The following is a 23,025-nucleotide window of genomic DNA, read 5'->3' on the forward strand; positions in this document are numbered from 1 at the left end:
AGCTAATTTTAGAATTTATAATCTGTCACACTAGGGGGGGATGTGGCCAATATTCATCCCCTCCTTCTCTCCTTGTGCGTCTGCTTGACCCAAACGATGCACTATTGGCAAACAGCACTTTAGTATGTACACTAAAAAAATGTATAAAAACAGTCATTGCGGTACGGCTTCAATAGTGATCTGAGGACGAGTACCATCTAATGGTTCTTTATCTTTTTTTCTATTTTTTCCCCTGAGTTTCTAGTTTGTTTTTGCTTTTATGTTTTATTGGGAATTTCCCCAATGTGCTTATGCGTTCAGAGTGATCCAGAAGGATCGTTCTTCCGTATCTTTATTACCTAATGAAAATCACATTGATCTGTAAACATTCAAGAAGAAAGAAATAATTTTGGCCACAACAGATTGAAGACTTCAAAATGGAGACAAATCCCCCTAGCCCACGGCTTTTTCTAAGCACTTTTAATTTCCCATCTGACATCTTCATTAGCATGTCATGCTGTATCTGATAATGGGGGAGATAGAAGGAATGGTGGCATTTGCGTGTCAGTACCTCGTGAAATGAAGCTCAGAGCCAGCTAATACCTTCATTAGATAAGCCCTCAGAGGTAACAAGGCTTGTAATTCTATTATGAATACCGGTCAGGTTATTACTCTACGTAGATACACACTCACTCGAGGTTTATTGAATTTTAATCTGCTTATGCACTCCCAGCTGTTAAACAGAGTTACAGAATAGGTCTGCATTCACTGAGAGCTGCTGTAGAACTGAGAAGAATAGCCACTCGCAACGGGAAGGACAAGGACCTATTATTTTTAAATGTTGGCATTAAAGCTGAGCCTGGAAGATACTCCTCACTTTAAGTTAAGCCAGAAGCTGAGCCAGCGTTTTTTAATCCCAGGGATTTATCATCACTCTGGAGTCTAGAACTAGGACCAGATGACTCTGAAGTGGCCACAAAGTGTGACTGGGGACTTCCAGAGGCACCTAGCCCACCTAGCATGAGACTTTCTCACAGCACACCCAGCACACAAGTAATTTTGCTAGTATTATCGGACTATGTTTTCAGTTTTAAATAACGTTGCTTGGAAGCATTAAAATCTTTTTTTGAATCAGGCAGACTGAAATCCATTATTAAAAGTGGCGCATCATTAGTAAGTATTATGTTTTTCTTTATAAAGGAATATTTGAAGTGCAAGACCAAAAGACAAAGGGATGGAATTCTGTTTGAAGAAGAAGAAGAAAGTGGAGACGGGGCGAAGAATTTAAATAAAATCATAAAACAATTCTGTGAGAACATCATTTCCAATGTTTTTAAATTTTGGATTTTAAAATTTTGAGGTGAAATATGGGTACTCTTAAATTCTTTGTTGTCGTTGTTATTCGTGACCTTTTCCATCCACAAAGGACTCGGCTACGATGTGCTACAAATGGAATTGATACTCAGGAATCGATGGAACACACAGCAGGTGCCTTCTGGGGGCCGGGAAGTGTCCCAGTTGAGGGATATCGAGCTCTTTCCTGTAGAAACACGTGTCAAATACACACGTGCTCGTGCATGCGGCAAAGCCACATCCTACAAAGTCAGAATTCTTTGTAATGTCCTAGAGAGCTTTATGGTGTTTTTTTTTTTTTTAATTTAAATTCAGTTAGCCAACATAGAGGACATCATTAGTTTTTGATGTAGTGTTCAGTGATTCCTTAGTTGCGTGTAACACCCAGTGCTCATCCCATCACGTGCCCTCCTTAATACCCCTCCTCCCACCACCTCCCTTTCGACAACCCTCAGTTTGTTTGCTGGAGTCAAGAGTCTCTCATGGTTTGTCTCCTTCCCTGGAGAGCTTCCTAATTCAAGTGTGGCCACCTACTTCAAGTCTCAGCATGAGTATCTCCCCAGAGAGCCCTCCCTTGTCTGACCAACCGTCAGACTGCTGTCATTGATCATGTCAGTTCTCCGTCGCCTTCATGGATGGTATCAACATTCTTAAGTATGTATTTAATTTCAATTTTGCCTTTCATTTTCTGTCTACTCACTATACTGTAAGTTTCCCAAGACTGGGGGTGCAATCTGTGCCGTTTACCAGTATAGCTCATATTTAGCTCTCTGTCAGCCCCAAAATAAGTTTATTTTGCTTTGACCTAGAGTCTCAACACAATCTTCGTCTTGAGCATGGTATTATATTTTCAATTTGATAATACCATGATGGTTTCTAAGTTAACGTTTACTTTACTTGTATTGAATCCCAACCAGAGCAGGAAGTAACGAAGCAAGGTAATGTCTATAAAATGTGTCTACATGTTTTCCCTTTTTATGTATGCATGTATGTATGTATGTATGTGTGTATGTATTTAAAGATTTTATTTATCCATTTGTCAGAGAGAGGGAGCACAAGCAGGGGGAGCATAGGCAGAAAGAGAAGCAGGCTCCCTGCTGAGCAAGGAGCCCGATGTGGGACTCGATCCGGGGACCCTGGGATCATGACCTGAGCCGAAGGCAAACCTTAACCGACTGAGCCACCCAGGCATCCCTGCTTTCTCTTTTAAATAACAAAATAAACAACATTTTATTCCCTATCAAGGACTAATCACTTTAGAAAATTTGAAACTACAGAAGAAATGTTTTTGAGCTTTTAATTTTGAAGTAATTATAGATTCACAGGAAATTGCATAGATGGTACAAAGAGATCTCATGTACCCTTCCACCCATTTTCCCCAGTTTTTACACTTTATGTTACCATAGGATAGCATCAAGCTGAGGAAACTGATGCTGGTACACTATGTGGAATCGTTCTCTATCATGTTAATGCGTGTGTAGACTCATGGGACTGACACCACAACCGAGCCAGAGAACTATGCTCTTACAACAAAGCTCTCCCTCATGCTACATCTTATTTATAGTAGAGTCATCCTCACCTTCGGTCCCACTGCCATCCCTCACCACTGGCAACCGCTAGTATGTTCTCCAGCCCTATAATTGGGTTGTTTTGAGAATGTTATATAAATAAAACTATGCAGTATATAACATTTTGAGACTGGATTTTTCACGTGTCATAATGACCTTGAGACGCATCCAGGCTGTTGTATATATCAGTGGTTTCTTTCCATTGTGGAGCAGTACCCACTGCGTGAGTATAAGCGCTGCTTTCATCCTTCAGCCGTTAAGGGACGCGGACTGTTTCCGGTTCTTAGCTGTTACGAATAAAGCCTGTATGAACAAGCACGTAAAGGTTTTTGTAGAGACATCATTTTCATCTCCATTTTTATACAGGCATGAGTTTTCATTATTTTATTTGCATTCGTAGTTATATTTATGAAATAAGTAAAATTTATCTGATAAGATACTCGCCAGAGAAAATTTGAACTATGAAGAAATGTTTAAAGGGAGGAAAAGCAGTCACCTCCGTTCCAGCAAATGAAAGCCAATCACACTACTACTAGTTTGGTACTTTTCATTCTAGGCTTTTCTATGTGTAAGATTTTCATCGTTGTTTATAAATAGTTAGGATTATAATACATAAGTGAAATTTTGTATCCTGACTTTTTCTCTGTTATTATGAAATAATTGGTGTTACAAAAATGCAAGAAAGATACACCCAATACATATAAACATGTTTATTTGAAATAAAGCATATAGTGAAAGAACTAGCCCCGCCCACCAGCCAGTATAAGAAAGAGTGTACACTACTACCACTCACACTCCCTTTGGGTCTTGTGTTTTATCCTTTTAGTTTTAGATGTTTTTCAAGAGATCTTATCAACCATAGTGCTGAAAACCGTAAAAACCTGACTAAGCAAAATTATAAATGAGGAGAGGTAGGAAGTCCACTGATTTTCTTAACTGTGGCTGGTAAAACATCTCCTTTCCTTCCTCTTTATGCTTTTTCAAACAATCGTAACAAAAGCTCAAAACATTCTTCCTTTGAGAATCCTATGATTTATGTTTTTTTCTAAGTGAAGGGCCAGTTAGTCCTATAGTGTAGAAAATCTTTATAAAACCACTGCATTTTAAAATCTTACCTGTGAGCATTTTTCATAATTTGTGTTTGTTTTGTAGTTGAAGCAGATGGTCAGTCTTTTTTCTACATCATTATTGAGATGGATGAACTGGTCTTGAATTGTTAATACAGATTTTTTTTCTGGGTACAAATTAATTTCAGGGGGGCCTGGGTGGCTCAGTAAGTTAAGCGTCTCCCTTCAGCTCAGGTCATGATCTCCGGGTCCTGGGATGGGATCAAGCCCAGCATCTGGCTCCCTGCTCAGTGGGGAGCCTGCTTCTCCCTCTCCCTCTGCCCCTCGCCCCAACTCGTGCACGCGCTCTCTCCCTCTCAAATAAAATCTTGAAAAAATAATTTCACTCTATGCACTGCATAAGAAAGAATTTTTTTAGTCGTAATTATGCATCGTGAGTACATGATGTTTGCTTTGTTCCGTGGACTCTAACTCTAATAAATATCATAGAAGTTATATACTTCAAACTATAATTATTCCAACTTCAAGAACAAATGAAAATTAGATTTATACGTTAACTGTCTTCTAACTTCGTTGTCATTGTCAGGCTCTTCCTTATTCCCAGGAAAACTGCCATTGTTATGGTATTTATTTACAGCCTATTCAAATTCTAACTAGATTCAAATCCTCTTGACATAATTGGAAATATTACAAAATTAGATTTGGGAAGCTATATATAGATTCCATTGATTTTCTCTGTGTTATTATCTGCTGGGTATTCTGAAAATTTAGCATGAGAACACCCTTCTATGGAGATCTGTGTAGTAGAAAGGAAGCCATCTATGGATAGAAGGGCAAACTTCCTCACAGAGTTTGCAGGGAGGCGTCGGCCTATGCAACAAATTCTGCAGTTCAAGCCAGTTCTGCTTTCAACTGGTTCTTGGCCTGGTGATAACCTTACATTACAGCCCTTCCTAGAAAAGTAATACAAAAACAGTGACCTATTGATCAAGGAAACTGATAGCACAAAATACACTAAAAAATGCTCCGAGATGAAAATTGATCCTCACTTATGATCCTAACCAGAGGACCCCAGATGTCCTAGACTTTTACTTTTAGGTCACATTATAGATACACACACACACACACACACACACACACACAGATATATGCATTCATATTTATTTTTAATGAATCAGGGCAACTTTAACCCTTACTAGTCTGACTGCTAGAGATTAGTTCCACTCAAAGTGTCAGCCCACTGTTTCTCAGAGTTATTTAAGGGGTTTTTCGTGTGCGCTCAGGACCAGTCTGTTAACTCCGATCACTGCAAATTCCACCCCAATTTTTTCTTTCTGACTTGTCTACTTCTCTGGCTGTAAAGCCACTGGGAAATGCCCAGGAACCACTGCCTGTCTGTGACTCATTTCAGATGCTCTCCAGACCTCAAGTGCCAAGGTTTTTCTTCCCTGGACATAACTACACTTCTGTGTCCTGAACCCTAAAGAAGTATTTGTTTTACTTTGTTTTGTTTTTTTTTTTTAGTTCTAGGATCTTACATATTTTTTTTGTGCTAGCTTCTAACCATATCTTACCTGTATGCTTCCCGAGAGTCTCATAAATATCTGGACTTCTCTCCTTTAGCCACAGAAGCTCAAGTTCAATTCATGAGACCAGATAGGATAGAGACCATAGCTATATCAGTTTCTCCATTGGGTTGTAAATGAACCTCCTTTAAGTTGCCCCTGGAACCATATGCACTTGGCATACATGCTGGTTTCTACAGACAGATGGAAGACTATGGTTCTGTCTACACTCGCAGCATCTGGGACCTCGATCAGCAACCTATTCATTTATGAGTTATTTATTGTGGGTGACTCCTATGTCCTAGATACTAGGTAGGTGATGGAACTTACCTCCATGGAGTTTACATTCTAGAAAGAAAGAACACATAAACAAGGAAGGAAATGCATGCGTTTAAGAGTTGGAGGCTATGCAGATGTCAGGGTAAAAATATTCATCAAAAGAGAGCTGGAGAAGGATGTGAATAAAGTAGCCAAGGAAAAGTGATCCCTGAGAAAAGGTTTGAAAAATGAGACTGAAACAACTGAAGAAAGAACATTCTAGGGAGAGGGCAAGGTGCTACAGAAGATAAAGTATGGGTGAACTCAAGAACAGAAAGAAAACAGGTGTGTTGGGGGGAGGTTTTCCTGAAAAGGAAGTGAAATCAAATTCAGAGAAGAAGGTCAAGTACTATGTTTTCCTGTAAGGAGGAGAAGAGAAATTGAGTAATTGCTGGATTGGGATGTGATATTGGGGGGGGGGGGTTGTGCACACTTTTAAAGTGAGAGTATGATGATTGGCTAATCCAGTAGAAAGGAAGAATCTACTGATTTATGACAGAGCCAAGAGCAGAGGAAGTAGGGAAGAGTGGAAAGGGAGGCAGAGGCATCTGGAGAGATTCACATTTGACAGGAGTCAGAGCGCTTTTCTCATAACAGAAGATAAATATAGACTCAGTAGGTTAGACTTGGTGAAGGGAGGTGGAGGGATTTCTGCTGAGCTAGCAAAATACCCTTCGTTATAGGAGAAAAAATAAACAGATCCAAGTAGATGTGATGAGTTACAATGATACCTGAGTAGGAGCCAGGTTTGTTTTTTCTTTAATAAGCAAAGTCTCATGTCCTTTTTTAGGTCAGTATTCCCTGTCACAATTTGAAACATCAACCGATTCTTAAAAAAAAAGGCTGTAAATTTACTTTTCCCCTGGATTTGCTGGATCATTTACCGGGTGTTACAGAGAAAGAGAAGAAGTTTAGTTTTTCAGTCTGGTAGAAATCTTAAATTCCTGGTATGATATGTGAGACTATCTTGGGCCTGTTCTGCTGACACAAATGGTTTGTCTTTCAACTATAAAATGGCTCCGGTCAACTGACATTCCTAAATTATTAGCTCCAAGAGAAGGCTGATCAATAGGAGGCAGAGAAAAGATAAATTTGATATGGAAATAGAATATTATTCAGAATTTCATTTTTAAACTCACATAAAGAAGGCGTTTTCATAAATCTGAGCACTCCTATTAAAAATCGTCAGTGAATCAGAGGAAGTTAGAAGGAGAAACATGCGAAGGTCCATCTAAGAAACATGCGAAAGTCCATGAAATTGGTTTTATGACAATACTTCTCTACATGTTTCTTTCACTTATAAACCTTATGATGTATGCTTGTTCTAGAATTAAACTTTGCTGACATTTGGTAGAAGAATTAGTTGAATTTATGATGACACCTAAGATTTAGAAGAGTATATATAACCGTTTGTGTAATAAAGAGGAAAAAAATATATATATATAATATGTATTTTATATTTGTTTACATACTTCTTAGAAAATAATAAAGTAATAAGAACATAGAAAAGTGCTCCAGAAAGATTATTATATATGTATTATTTCCTCCAGGAAGGGTAACTGAGTAACAGGGAATGAGAGGAATGTTTTCAATCTTCCATTTTATTCCTCATCATTATTGATCCATTTGGAAGTGTTACTTGAGTATAAAATTTTGTGAAAGAAAGAGGAAGGAAGGAAGGGAAAGAAAGAAAGGAAGGGAAAGAAAAGAAAAGAAAGAAAGAAAGAAAGAAAGAAAGAGAAAGAAAGAGGAAGAAAGAAAGAAAGAAAGAAAGAAAGAAAGAAAGAAAGAAAGAAAGAGAAAGAAGAAAAAGAAATAGAAATAGCACATATTGGTAAATTAGTACCTGCTGTTTATGTAACTATGCTTCAAGTCTATATTCCGCCCCCCTCCCCTCCATTTTAGAAATCTTCTGAGGAGTAAATATAATGAGCAGTATAACTAGACAGTTAAAACCCTTTATTTTAATGTCCGGTTATCTCTTAATTAAATTTTTAACTTTAGAATAGAAAGATACTACTGTGTTCTGTGAAATCAGGAAAGTGTCAAAAAGCATACCTCCTCCCAACATTCTCTTTAATAGATAAGCTTAACATTGGCTTCAAATTTTAATAGAGTGGAAAGCCTTCACTATGTACTGTCTACATTTAAAGTTTATTTATCTTTTCAAAGAGAGAAGTTCCAAGACTAATGTGCACAGAAGATAAGAAATTTAAGAAATTAGGTTAACTGCTAGTTTATTCAAATTGCTTAACCTGGTGGTTGCAACTTGTTAAGTTAAAGTTATATATCAGTTTGAGAGTGAATGGTGGTGAGAAAAAATTATCCAAAATACCAGAGTTACAGGGTATTTGGGCTCTAAAAAGATACCACACACCTAAAAATACCAATGTTTGCCTTTTAGGAAGAGGCCAAATTTAAATACACATTTTATGTTATGTTTCAGTTTATCTACTTTACTTCTCACAATAGTTGTTGCAATCTATCCCCATAAAGGGTTTATCTCCCAGACGGGCTTATGTCGTGAACCACCGTGTCAAGCACCTGGGAACGTAAGTCATCTCAGTCACCAGTGCTTGTTTCTCTACCTTCTCTCTGCCCCGCATCTGATCACCACACTCCCCACCTCAAGAAAAGTATCATTTTCATAACCAATTCCCAGACTATCAGGTCTGTCAAACTTCAGTAGGCACCTGGGTGGCTAAGTTGGTTAAGGGTCCAACTCTTGATTTTGGTTTAGATCATGATCTCAGGGTCGTGGGATCGAGCCCTGGGTCAGGTTCCACACTCAGTGGGGAGACTGCTTGAGATTCCCCTTCCCACCACCCCGCCACTCTCTCTCTCTAAAATAAATAAATAAAAAAAACAACAACACCTCAACACTCTCCCTCCCCCATCCATCGCTTCTCACCCCCCACTGTAAACATACACACACACACACACACACACACACACACACACACACACACCACACACTTCATTATAAATCGGTACATGCATTGAGCAACCTTAAGGAATTTAAGATGTGTCATTCTATCTTTTTCAATTTTTTAAAGTTTTATTTATTTAAGTAACCGCTCCACCCCGCATGGAGCTCAAACTCATGACCCTAAGATCAAGAGTCGCATGCTCTTCCGACTGAGCCAGCCAGGCGCCCCAATTTCTGTCATTCTAAATTTCAAGTGGCTGGGGGTCCTGTGGCAAACTGCGCTGGGGCCGCTTTGGTGAGATGGCCAGGGCTGAAGTAGTTGTGGGCCAGGGTGGTCCCCGGGCTCTCTGTGCAGGGAACACACTGTCAGGACAGCTGAAGCTGAAGCAGGTGCAAGCTGGAGAGTCCGGGGTGCTGTGTGCAGGGGTGGCCTGGCAGGGCAGCTGGAGCTGAGGTGGACGTGGGCCAGAGCCCTGCTCCCCGGTTGCCCTGACAGGTTGTCTGGAGCCAAAGTGGTGCAGGCCTGGAGGGTTCTGGGGCGTTCCGCACCAGCTGGAGCTACAGTGAGCACTGAGGAGGGGTGTGTGTGGCACTGGGGCTGCCCTGGTGGATGGGTGGGTCTGGCTTGGGCTGCCAGGGGGAGGTAGGGCGCTGACACTCGGCTCCTGTCCGCACCACTAGGATGCAGAGGGAATGGCAACCTTGGTGCTCGGCAGCCTGTCTGATCTGGAGAGAGACGAGTTTCAGCGGTTCCCCCCCAGTTTGGCAGAGTTCTAGGGCTGAATGGTTTATATTGTATTCTACTTAGTCTTGTCAGCCTTGGCAGTTTTTCTGTGCCCTGGGGCATCAGGGGCTGGTGTGGGCTAGGGGCCCAGGTCTCTGAGGCAGCAGGCCAGCTATGGCAGACGGAGCCCTGATCCCACCTGCACTCTCAGGGTAGAGGGGAAATGTCATCCCCAGCACTTATCAGCGCCTCCAATCCGGACAGAGTCAAGTCCCCGCAGATCCCCTGCCATTTGGTTCCTTTCTATTCTAGTTGGGCTTTTAAACCTTGGCTTTTTTTCCTGTGCCCCAGGGTGTCCAGGGCTGGTGTGGGCTAGGGCTCTGGGGCTCACTGAGGTGGTAGGCCAGCTCTCTGCTCTGTCAAGGTGGAGGGGGACATAAACCATGGTGCTCAACAGCCCCTCTGAACTAGAGAGTTCCAGCAGTCCCCCCACAGTTTGGCAGAGTTCTTGGGTTAGATCCTTTATATTTGAATTGCCCTTTAAAATGGCAGCTGTTTCCCGTGCCCCAGGATAGATGAATCTCCTCACCGTCCCTCAGTACTATCCCTCCCTGCTGCAGTTGGCAGCATGGGGGGGGGGTTCCTTCATTACTGTTTTTCTGTCTCTCTTGCTCTTTTCTGCATGGTCTATTTCTTGTTGTACAGAAGCAGTACAGTCAGCCCTCAGTTCTTCCTCAGGAGAAACTGCTCTATAAAATAGGTGTAGGTTTGGTGTGTCCGCGGAGGAGGTGAGTTTCGGGTCTTCCAACATCGCCATCTTGGACCAGAACTAACCAGGAATTGGCATTTTTTAAAAGTCCTCCTAAAAAGTGATTTTGTGGTAGGTGGTTTCGGAATTGTCCTTTGAGGAACTTTGATACATGAATCTCAATGACCAGTTACTGCACACAGAAGAGGTAAGTTCAAGATCCGTGGTTTCTAGTATTTCAGTTGACAACGGCTCTCCTTTGCCTTTCGTCCTCAGTAGTTATCTACAATGACCACGAGTCATTTCTTCTAGACCTTTACTTGGGAAAAATAGTATTCTAGTTGCATACATGCTGCATGGCCTCAGGATGAAACTGTTTCCCTCAAAGTCACAGAACCCCATGTCATTCCTCAAACCCACAGAATTCCCTGTCTTCAGTGCACAGGCCGTTCCTTTCATAGCACCCCCACCCTGGAAAATTCTGCAGGCATCTGAGCTCTCCACATGTCTCTGTCCTCTAGCTTCCCTGTCGTTGCCTACATCAGAAGATCCCATCTTTCCGGGTGTGAACAGCTCCCACCTTGCTCAGAATCCCGATGCCCCGGGATTATTAACAGCAAGTTTCCAACGGTCAGTGCGGTGTGCGCACGTGCGCTCTCGCCGCTGAGAAGCAGCTGCTCGTCTCAGACCACGTTTCAGTGGCAAAGAACATTTTCTGATTTTTTTTAACAGAACAGCTGAAAATAATTTTTTTGAAATAAAATAGTACAAAATGCAGTTCCTGGTCAAATGATATATTAAGATACATAGGAGAATATGGTCCCTACACACCCATACACTCCACCCACATTAGACTTGAAAATGCACATTCACGTGTTTTAAGCCATGACGTCCTGCAGTTTTTTTTGTAGTTAGTTTCTGCACAGCCAAAATTTATTTCACACATTTGACAATTTAACCTTTCTTTTCACTGTCGAACATTCCGAGAGTGGTCTATGAAACACTGACAGAGAATTTGAAAACCTGACAGAGAATAATATTAGTCTCATAGCTGAGCAACACTGCCGTTTCTTGGTCATGAACCAAATGCAAATATCAAATTTAATTATAAATATGATATTTAGAAAATCCTGTGATGATAAATGCAAGACTCTTTAAAACGACAAGCTCACCTGAATTTGGTGTTTTAGGAGTTATTACTGAGTTAGCCCTAGGGAACTGGTTTGTGGACAGTAGATCAAATTGCACAACTCAGCAACAAATAAAATCAATCAGACAAAAATTGAAACTTTTATCTTCTTAATATTGGATTATTTCTGTAAAATGAGATCTACCTCTTTGGATGAGTCAGAGCAGAGCTAAAAAGAGGTGAGTCGATAATATTTATAATATATTCTATGATACGTAGAATTTTTTTGCATTGTGGAAGAAAAGGTAGAAGGAAAGGGAATGACTTGCCGAGTGCATATTTCGGGGGCGGGCAATGTGCTGTCCATTGAAGGGCTAAGGACGGAGGTAAAAGATGGCGGTTACTGCTCTCACTTTAAGTAGCAGCAATCATAAGACAAAAAACCAAAAAGAGTATAGTGCTGTGAGGACTACTGTACCTATCAGCATAGGGTGTTGTAGAATCACAGATCCTTTGAATGCAGGAAATATCCATTTTGGGGGCACCTGACTGGCTCAGTCGGTAGAGCGTGTGAGTCCTGATCTTGGGGTTGTGAGTTTGAGCCCCCTGTTGGGTGTACAGAATACTTAAAATCTTAAGAAAAACAAAATTCTCCTTCATGGATTTGCATAAGTAAATTTTCTTTGTGAGCATTTGTCTTTTTGCTGGGAGTGTGACATTAAAGTATTGATTTTTATTTTGATTTACATTTATAACTGGTTGAATAATGGAAACATAGGATATGCTCCGATTGTGGGGTGACAGGCATAAAGGGGAAAATAGCTGATGTTAAATTAGAAATAAGGGAGTTGGTGCTCTAGGCCGCAGTGGCAAGACCAGGGTGTTACTGGGAATTGATGGAATTTTTTATGTCATCCTTTCCAAACACTTGTTAAATCAGTGATGTCATTTCATTTGGTCATTATGAGAAAATCTTACCTCTTTTCATATCAAAAGTCACTGTCCATGTTTCATGGATTATGCTATGAAATAAAAAGACTAGAACTTCAAAGCATCCTAAATCAGGCAGAGCGAGGAAAACAAATAAAACCTTGGCATTTGAAACAAAGACAGGAAATAATTTAGCAATATGGGGCATTACCTTTCCTAAGGAAGAGGGCAATTTGATAAGTCGTGCTGTCATGGGCACATGCTGAGCATATGACTTCCTGATGACTTGGGAGTTTTTAATTCATTAAAACTAATGAGAGAGTGAGGCAGTGGACAATTTTGGTTTCCAGCAGGAGGGCATTAGGGCCAGAAGCATTCAGGGGCCCTTGTCCAACTTCAGAGATTGAGCTGAATAATGATGACGGAGTGTCTGAGATAAGCCAGGTTAACTCATTCTGGCAAGGTCTAACAGCAAGTGAAAACAAATTTTGAGACTGTCTGATGGTGCTACAGGGTTGCAAGAAGCATGGTGCTGGAGGTTTTCAGCAACTTGAGACACCGATAAAAACATTACAATTAATTATTTTGAGATTATTAACACTCGGTAATGTAGCATGTTTTCCAGAGTACGGGTTCAGGACAAACGACCATCTTGTTCTTGTCTCTGACAGAGCTCAATTCGATGCTGAGTTCTACCCTTGTATCTTTCAGAGTGGAACATATAACGAGTGCCTGTGTACTTTTATGTGCGTGAAGTTCGAGAAATTACTGGTGTATATGGACAAATGGGCTTATCACACTGCATGTTTCCATTAGTTTAAATTTTGTTTCATTTAGTTTTATATCATCAAGAAGTTGTGTAATCAATTCATAAGTCTAATTACTACAGATGTGTATTTTGGACAAACGTTCTTCCCGATCATTTTAATGCCAGAGATTCATTTTCTCTACTTTCAGCCCAGTTTGGATGAGGAAAAATTGAGAATTCCTCTGGAGAGCTTCTGTGATACAAAGACATACATAAGGAGAATCACTTCCTTTCTCCTTTGAATGGTTTGTGTAAATTACAGTGCTTGATGCTTTAGTATTCGTCTGTGGACATCAAATGAATGTTAAGAGAAGCCAGGGCAAGGGACTGACATCACTGAATTGGTCTAGAACCAACTATTCTGGGTTTCTTGTTATGTTATACATTAAGCTTTCATTGTTTGAGCAACGTTTGATTAGAAATACGGCATTTGCAAAGAAAGAACCTCAATCCAACCTGCATTCAATTTATGTATCTCAGATTACCACGGAAAGATGTAAATTGCCTGGTCAGTAGTCTGAATTAAATTTTTCTCTTCTCTATTGACACCGCTTCACATAGCAAACAATACACAGAACAAAAACTGGGTAACCATAACATATTACTCTGATTTTACAGTACAAACCAGTTACCATAACCCTAGATAGCCAATAGAATATATAAAGTAGAATATAGTAAAATCTTCTTAAAGTAGACTCTTTTTAAACACTTTCACTACTTCAAAACATTTTTAAAAACATTCACTACTACCTTCAGTAGTAGAGAATGTATACATGAAACTATGCTGTCCTAAAACATATAAGTAGAGGCACCTGGGTGGCTCAGTACATTGAGCATCTAACTCTTGGTTTCGGCTCAGGTTATGATCTCAGGATCCTGAGATAGGGCCCCATCCCCTACCCACGCTTAGCGCTGTGCTTGCTTAGGACTCTCCCTCTCTCTCTCCCTCTGCCCCTACCCCCACTCTAGGTCTAGTGCTCTCTATCTGTGTCTCTTTCACAAATAATTATTAATAAATTTTTAAAAAATAAAAAATATAAGTATTTCCAAGGCTTTTCTGACCAGGCAATAATTCAAACGTAACCATAACACAATACAATTAATGCTGCTCTCAGTTTCTCATTCTCCCCTTTCATCTTAACATCTATGCAGCATATTAAAAGTGTCTTCCTTCAAGTATGTAAGTAAATGTAGCAAGTTAATGAGTTATTATAAAGCACACATCTTTGTAATTATCAACCAGGTCAAGAAATCGAATTTTGTCAGTAAATCTGCCCTTTTGGCCCAACGCAATCAGAAGTACTTTGTCTCCCAGAAAAAGCAACTAGCCTTTTTACGGTAATCACTTCCTTGTCTTCTTTTGTATTTTGCCACTTTACGGACCACCCAAACATGACAGTTTAGTGCTGTCCATGTTGAAAGTTTAATATGCTCTCCTCTCACTTCATCTTAATTTCTCTCTTCATCCCTTTCATTTCCTTACAATGGATTTACTGAAAAAACTGGGCCAATGATCTTAGAATTGCCGACGGACTGGATTTTCAGATTGGAGACTCATCGTACAATTCAGCATGTTGATGAGCCCTTTGTATTTCTCGAGAAGCGGCGGCTGGATCCGAGGACTTGATTAGACTCAGATTCTAGCCTTTGGACGGGACTGCAGGCGTTGTTATATTCTTTCTGCAGGAACACTGGTTGTCTTTCTTTCATGGTAGTAGATGTTGACACTTAGTGCATAGGTCCGTTAAGGGGTAGGAAAATGGTGATATTTGAGTCCTATTATTTCTTTGTAATTTATTGGCTGGGAAACCTCTATGAAGGGACTCCTTCGCTCATCTATAATTTACTTAGAGTTCAAATACCGAACCAATTGCTAGATGTTCTCTTTTATTTCTCAGTGTTCAAGATAAAATTTTTCCCTATCTTTCTCCATATGTGACCAGTTACTTTACATTATGACCGTATTTGTTAGATTTATCCATTTCAATTACTATTTTTGTAAAAACTCAAGTTGTCCCATCTCTGACCAGTCAGGTTTCTTGAAATTGGCTCTTGAGTCCTTTGGACGTGACCTTGGTAGTCTGACGGCTTCCTTGCTATCTAGTATAACAAAATGTCCCAAGCTTGTATTCATTTTCTATTACTGAGTAGCAAATTCCCACAAATTTGAAGTCTTAAAACAATACACGTGTTTGTATCTCACAGTTCTGTAGTTCAGAAGTCTAGCATTACATGGCTGGAATCTGCTTAGAGCCTTACGAGGCTGCAATGAAATGTTGAATGAGCTATGTTCTTATCTGGAGACTCAAAAGAATTGTTTTGGGCCGCGTGGGTGGCTCAGTCAGTCAAGCGTCTGCCTTGGGCTCAGGTCATGATCCCAGGGTCCTGGGATCGAGTTCCGAGTGGGGCTTCCTGCTCTGCGGGGAGTGTGCTTCTCCCTCTCCATCTGCCCCTCCTCTTTTACTTTCTCTCTCTTTTTCTCTCAAATAAAATCTTTAAAAAAAAATTGCTTTCACATTTATTCAGGTCGTTGACAGATCGAGTTCCTCCATGTGATAGGACTGAGGTGCCCACTGTCTTCCTGGCTCTTCACTGCTGGCCCCTCTCAGGTCTTAGGGTCCTTGTGCAGGTTCTTTCCACATCACCCCTGCTCTGTCTTCAAGCTAGGAGTCAAAATCTCCCTCATTCTTTGTGAGGGTTTTATTTGTTCGCTTGTTTTTTCCCCCAGCTTTATTGAAGTATAATTGACAAATTAAAATGGTAAGATATTTAAAGTATAAAATGTGATGATTTGATACACGTCTCCATTGTGCTGTCAAGTTCTGATTATTTTACAACTTGCAGGAGAAAACTCTGTGCTTTTTGATTAGGTTAACTAACCAGGTAAGTCTCTGTATCTTTGGGATTTTAGTTTCATCTGTATATCCCCTCATAGCAGTATCTAGATCAGTGTTTGGTTAAAGAGCCAACAGGAATCTGGGGGATTTTATACACATGCATGTCATACGTAATATTACATGTAACCTCATAAGTTTGTAATAGTATTTCTAATTCAAATTCAGGACTATAAGATCTTTACTTAATTTGCATATTACATGTGTATTTCCATTCTTCCAACCAGGAATTCTGGTTTTCAAAGACATATGTGATGAAAGGAACTAGAATTTCTTATACTTACTTATCGCTTTATAACATATTACACACACAAATATTTCAGAATGGCAGTGCTGATAGTAAAACCACTGATAAGCTTGCTAAAAGAAAAAAATGTAAATTTTTAAAACTTAATAATACATCTTGCATATTTTCTGACCATTAACAATAGTTGTATTGTCTATATTTTCAAATCGTATAGCTCTAACTATACTCCTCTTTTAACACTTACTTTGTTTTAGTTTTACAAGTAACCTGTTTAAGAACTCCTTTGCTGCTGGTGCAGCTGGGTGGCTCGGTTAAGCATCTGAGTCGTGGTTTCAGCTGAGATCATGATCTCAGGGTGGTGAGATGCAGCCCCACGTGGGACTTTGCTCTCAGCAAGGAGTCTGCTTGAAGGTTCACGCCTTCAGCCCTGCCCCCCACTCTCACTCTCTCTATCAAATAAATAAATAAATAAATCTTTAAAAAAAAAAAAGCTCATCGGGCTCCCTGCTCAGCGGGAATCTGCTTCTCCCTCTGCCTGCTGCTCCCCCTGCTTGTGCACTCTCTCTCTTTGACAAATAAATGAGTAAAATCTTAAAAAAAAAAAAAAAAAAACCTCTTCTGATACCTGAAAGAATTTTATAATTCTGTAAAATGTAGGATTTTATAGACTATGTCCAATAATTTTAATAGAATATATCTTGGTGTCCACTTTAAATCAATAGTTTCAAGTATGAAATGTGATCTTTGATTAAGTAGTTTCAAAGAATTTTTTATTTTTTATTATTTTTTAAGATTTTATTTATTCGACAGAGATAGAGACAGCCAGAGAGAGAGGGAACACAAGCAGGGGGAGTGGGAGAGGAAGAAGCAGGCTCATAGCAGAGGAGCCTGATGTGGGGCTCGATCCCATAACGCCAGGATCACACCCTGAGCTGAAGGCAGACGCTTAACCGCTGTGCCACCCAGGCGCCCCTCAAAGAATTTTTTAAATTCAGAAAATGTTATTCCTAAACTGAATGATCTGTCTCCATTTTATACATATATATATACACTTAAACATATATACATATACATGCATATGTATACACATATACACACCTGCATAAAAACACACACATATTACTTTATTTTTGTTCCTTATAATCTGTTTTTAATTCTTTTTTAAAGATTTTCCATCTTTATATTTCTTTGAAGGCTATTTGTTGTATTCAATTTATTTTTCTTATATTTTTAGTTTTAATGTTTCAACGTTTTTATTTTACTATTATTAAAGATTTTATTTCTAAGCAGTCTCTACACCCAATGTGGGGCTGGAACTCACAACCCCGAGATCAAGAAGCGCATGCTCCACTGACCAAGCTAGGCAGGTGCCCCTAAATGTTGGAATTTTTAATTCTCAGTCTTTCCTGAGTTTTAGCCCCTCATTTCTGAGGTTGTTTTTTTTCTTTTAATTCTTATTAATACTTTTTATTATGTTTGTCATCCCTTTCCTAGTATCTTTTTGCTCATTTTGTTCTATTCATGGGTGTGTCTTCTGGTGTTCTTTTATTTGCAGAAATGTACTGTTTTTCATTGTGTTTTGCTTGTTGTGATTATGTATAAGGTTAGATAGTCATACTTTTAGTTTTTCTAAACTTTGAGAAGGAGGTTTGGTTCGGGAAAGCCTTTTTAACACTACAGCACTGCCTCCTCTCAAGCACGCACACTGCGTTCAAAATATGACAGCTTGCCTTCTGGACTTTCCTCGATCCGTTCCGCTTCCCTACATTTATCTGGATTTTGTTGCACTCAAGTGCAGTGAATACATAATAGCAAAATGGCGCACACACTTATTCTAAGAACAGGACCTACGTCTGTTGGGTTCAGTGTCGTATGTCCTGCAGTTAGCATACTGTCTGGCATGTAGGAACTCGGTAAATATCTGTGAAGAGAAGAAGAAATGAACGAATGAATGTATACTAATGCAGAACCTTCCAGTTCCATCCACCTTAGCCCCACAGAACAGCTGAATTGAGTTGATGGACAAGAGAACCAATCATTACGCAGACAAGTTTTTAGCTTTTCATTAGGGATGAAACAGCTTCAACCTGTTTCTACTTTTGGCGTCTTTCAGATGGAGCCTTAGATTAGGTCAGGATGGCTACTTTAGGATTTATAAAGAAAAAAGAGCCCTTGCCTTTTGTAAGGAGAAACATTTGTATCTATATCCGGAAGGCGTGAGCACCCTAAGGCTCTCCCTAAGAAGAATGCCAAAACCTTTTCTTTTCTTTTTTCTTTCTTTTTTTTTTCTTTTGATTTGCGGTGGGTCAGAGAGGTCGTTTGGAGTTAAGTGTTGTTGAGGCCAAGGTCTCACCGACCAGGTGAAGGAAATGAGCGGCTTTGGGAGGCGTTCCGGAGAAGATCTCAGAGAAGCTCTGGAGGTAAGAGAAAGCACGCTAAGTTTAGGGGAAATGCTAAGAGTTTCTCTTGGTTTTTAATTCCCACAACAGCGTATTCTGAATTCATTTAGAGTGCTGACAACATTTGCTGTAATTAAAGTGAGGGTTTTTTTGTTTGTTTTGGTTTTAGTAAAAGCGGTTGGGTATTGTCTTAGTCCTTTCCGACTGCTCTAACAGCGAACGGCTTATAACAAGATGCGTTCATTTTTCACAGTGCTGGAGCCTAGAAGTCTCGTATCAGCCGTGCCAGCACAGTCCTGTTCTGGTGAGTACCCTCTTCTGGGTTACATACTGCCAACTTCTCTTTCTATCCCATGGCAGAGAGCAGAGAGGGGAAGCAACCATCAGGACAGATTCTCTCCTTTGCTTTTAAGCAAAGATTTATTGGGGCCCGTGCTTTGCTGTTCTTTAAAAATTATGTTATGTGGAAATGTTAGTACAAAAGGACTTTTCTGTATCAAACTTCTGGAGATTTTCTGGTTTAATACTTCTATTCCCCGTTGAAGCTGTAGCATTAACAGTAGCTTTCAGGAGCCTGGTGAAAATCGTGGACGCCATCTTAATGCATCCCCCAGGAAGTAGGGCAGTGCCTGTAGCAATCCTGGAAATTGAGCCTAGGTCTCATTCTTGTGTCTAAATTAGCTGATGCATTAAAATATTAAGTTGTTTAAAGATGAAATTGAGTATCCATAGTTTACATTTTGAATTTTTATAGCAACTTTGAAGGCAAGTAGTTAAACTAAGTAGAGATGAAACACAGCTGTCCAGATGCCTGAGTTATCAAAAGACCTCACAAGTAAGCAGTTCTTTAGAAAAATGAGCTCTTTTGTTCAATTCCTGTAGCAGAGCCCACATTGATTTGTATAGAAAAATTCCATTCCATAAATAGAGTAACAGTAGAAATTAAGGAACTTTTTAATGCATGTAACACTTTTTTTCTGAGTCTAGAAAAAAATATTCAGAGTCCAAGTAACTTACGGGAACGATTGTGGTAGATCTACATTAATTTACATCTTTTTCTTGATGTTAATATCCAGATTCCTTTTTAAAAATCTGTGTTATTCCTGAAGTTTTTTCTGATGTCGCCTTCAGAATTTTAGACTACTGAAGTATTCTTTAGTAAAAAACATCTATAAAGTTAAAATATTTAATTGTTTATTAGAATAAACTCCTAACTTTAATCAAGGCTTTATTCTACTTCATTAGAAAGCGGGAAGAGGGGGCGCCTGGGTGGCACAGGGCGTGATCCCGGCGTTATGGGATCGAGCCCCACATCAGGCTCCTCTGCTATGAGCCTGCTTCTTCCTCTCCCACTCCCCCTGCTTGTGTTCCCTCTCTCGCTGGCTGTCTCTATCTCTGTCAAATAAATAAATAAAACCTTAAAAAAAAAAAAGCGGGAAGAGAAATGCTCTGATCGTTCTCTGCTTTCATGGTCAACATTTTGAATCAACTCCTGTTTCTTCCTCTTTGAGTCTGCTCACAGAATTACTAAGTTGAAAGTGCCATCCTATTCCACACAGTTATTTGCAGGAGGTCAAAACAGGCTAGACTCTTATATCAGCATTTGAGAACTTTTTGACTCAAATAGCTAACCCTAGAAGACGTTTCACATCATACGTACATTTAAAAATATTTAGCAGAAAATTTTTCCCACCATTTTAAAAGAAAATATCCCTTTTCTGTAGAATTCAGACTTTTAAAATATTTTTAGAACGTGTTTTCTAGACCAAAGTGCTAAATGGAGCATGGTGCATGATAATAATTGAATCAGAACTCCATGTTCAAACTCATTTATTCAGGAGATGCCTTTATTCCAGAAAGTATTGTGTATGTTTAGTTGAGAATAATTATGCACTATGAATTATCTTCTGAAAATCAAGAATGCAATTTCTTAGCTTGCTGCTGGAGGAGGGCTTTTGGAAGTTTTATCACTACCACTTTCTCCAGCATAGGATAATTTTAATTCAGTATCTAGAAACTTTTACCCTGGGGAGATGGTAAACCCATCTTGTAACCTCCAGTGTGCTTTTGCATTGACTTAACATACTTTTTAGTATTTTTTTACTTGATAGCATATAACTTTCTGGAGAAGATTCTTTTTTTTTTTTTAAAGATTTTTATTTATTTATTCGACAGAGATAGAGACAGCCAGAGAGAGAGGGAACACAAGCAGGGGGAGTGGGAGAGGAAGAAGCAGGCTCAGCGGAAGAGCCTGATGTGGGGATCGATCCCACAACGCTGGGATCACGCCCTGAGCCGAAGGCAGAAGCTTAACCGCTATGCCACCCAGGCGCCCCTGGAGAAGATTCTTAAAATTGAACGATCCAAGGGTTATTGTTTTAAATTTCTGACTTCAAATTTTCATGGAAGAAATTAGCATGAAAACAACATGATACTTGTATGTGTTTCTTACTGTTGACTTTATACAACCTCTAAATTTTGGTGCATATTATGCAAAGCAGCAGATTATAATGTGCACATGCTCTAGTCACTAAAAAAAATAGTGCTTTCTTTGTCACGAGGTGGCGCTGCACACAGTTTTAAATGGGCTCTTTTCCTTAGGAAAGAAATCTTACAGCCCTCAAAAGAGAGCAGCATAGCTTCTGTTGAACACTCTTATTTGCTTCCAAGGTACTGGAAGGTAATATGGAATAGCTAGACAAAAGGAAAAACAGTTTTCCAAACTCTGTGCCAAAAAAATAGAAGAATTAAAATTTATTCTTTAGAATAATTTTAATGCAGAGTAAACAAGAGAAAAAATAGATACAACTAGGGTAGATTTTGCCTAAGTCTTCTATTCACTCCACTGTTGGGTAGAATAGAAACAGAACAAAAATGAAAGGGAAGGATGAAAAACTAGGAGTATTAAAGTGAAGATTTTGAGCATGTGTAACTATTAAAAAAAAAAAAAACAAAACCTTATGGGAGCATTAAAATTGCCAAAAAAAGAATCCCTCCCTCCCCATTTCCTTCCTCACTGAACCTAAGTACAAATTCAGACTCGGCAAGAGAATCACGTGTCCTTACATGTTAGATATGCCAAGGTAAGCAATGGGCAGAAATAGCCATCTCTGGTTTTTAGCACATTTGCAGTGAATTTTTGCAGAATGAATATTACTTTTCCACTTAAAGTGTTCAGTGGCTTTCCATTGCACTCAGAATTAAGTCCAGGCTCCTGGAGTTACTCATAGTAGCAGATTATGAACTGTTTTATGGATTTGCCATGACATAATGTACTTATTGAAAAAATCAATCATGCCATTAAACACACTTTAATTCAGCTGACCTTTTTCTTATCAAGGCTTTTTCAATGAAGGAGCTAGTGTATCGATTAACTATAAGCACAGTAGGACTGGCTGAGTACCCCTCCCCTACCTCTGCCAATCTGCTTTTTTTGACCCTCTCTTTTTCTCTTCGTATGCTCCATCCACTGTGGCCTTTCAACACCTAAAGTAAATGAAACAAGTTATTTTTTGCCATTAGGGCATCTGTACATACTATTTCGGAAATGCCTTTGGTGGATTTCTTTTCATCCCTCATGTCACACTTCTGATCTCACAAGGGTATTCCCAGGCCACCTACCTCATCTATAGTCAATTATTCTATGTCATTAGTACCCTTTTCTTTTTTTTTTTTTGGTCTTTTTTCAGAAAATGTAACTATATAGATGATACGCAGCCTTCATGTTTCAAATAGATTTGAGAAAGACCTATAATGGGCCCTCTTGTGAGCCACGTTATACATTAGCCTATGATAGATTCTGGAAGGTTCTATCCTAAAGAAACATACAGAACTTTATTTAACCCCGAGCTTCTAAAAATTACTTTTTAGTATTAACATTTCAGGAAGCTGTCCAGAAGACCCTTTAGAAAATGTGGCTCAAATTCATCCAAGCTCTGCATTTTATAGAAGAGGAAACATGCTCAAGTTAGTGATTGCCCATGGAATAAATTTAGCTAGCAACAGCTCTTTGATGGACACAATCCTATTGATAGTGGATTTATTTCCACAGAGTGATTGATCCCCCTCCTATCGTTATTTTTCATTGCTGCTGTCTTCCTATATTTGGGCTGCTTTTTACCAATCTTTATTCCAGTAGCTCTCTTTAAAATGATCACAGACAAAATTTTATCACAATATCCAAAAATTTATTTGGATTCACGCTTCTTACTCTTCTCTCTGTTTCTACCCACAAAAAGCTGTTATTCATTATTCAGTTGCACTTTGGCAGGTCTCTATGATAGCAGGGATCAAGGAGAATAGCAGATTTATTTCAGTATCTCCCTCCCCCTTCTAATTTAAACTTTTAAAGGGAAAGGGATTTGTTA

Source organism: Ursus maritimus, unplaced genomic scaffold (genome assembly GCF_017311325.1).
Source record: "Ursus maritimus isolate PB19 unplaced genomic scaffold, ASM1731132v1 scaffold_3, whole genome shotgun sequence".
NCBI classification, from domain to species: Eukaryota; Metazoa; Chordata; class Mammalia; order Carnivora; family Ursidae; genus Ursus; species Ursus maritimus.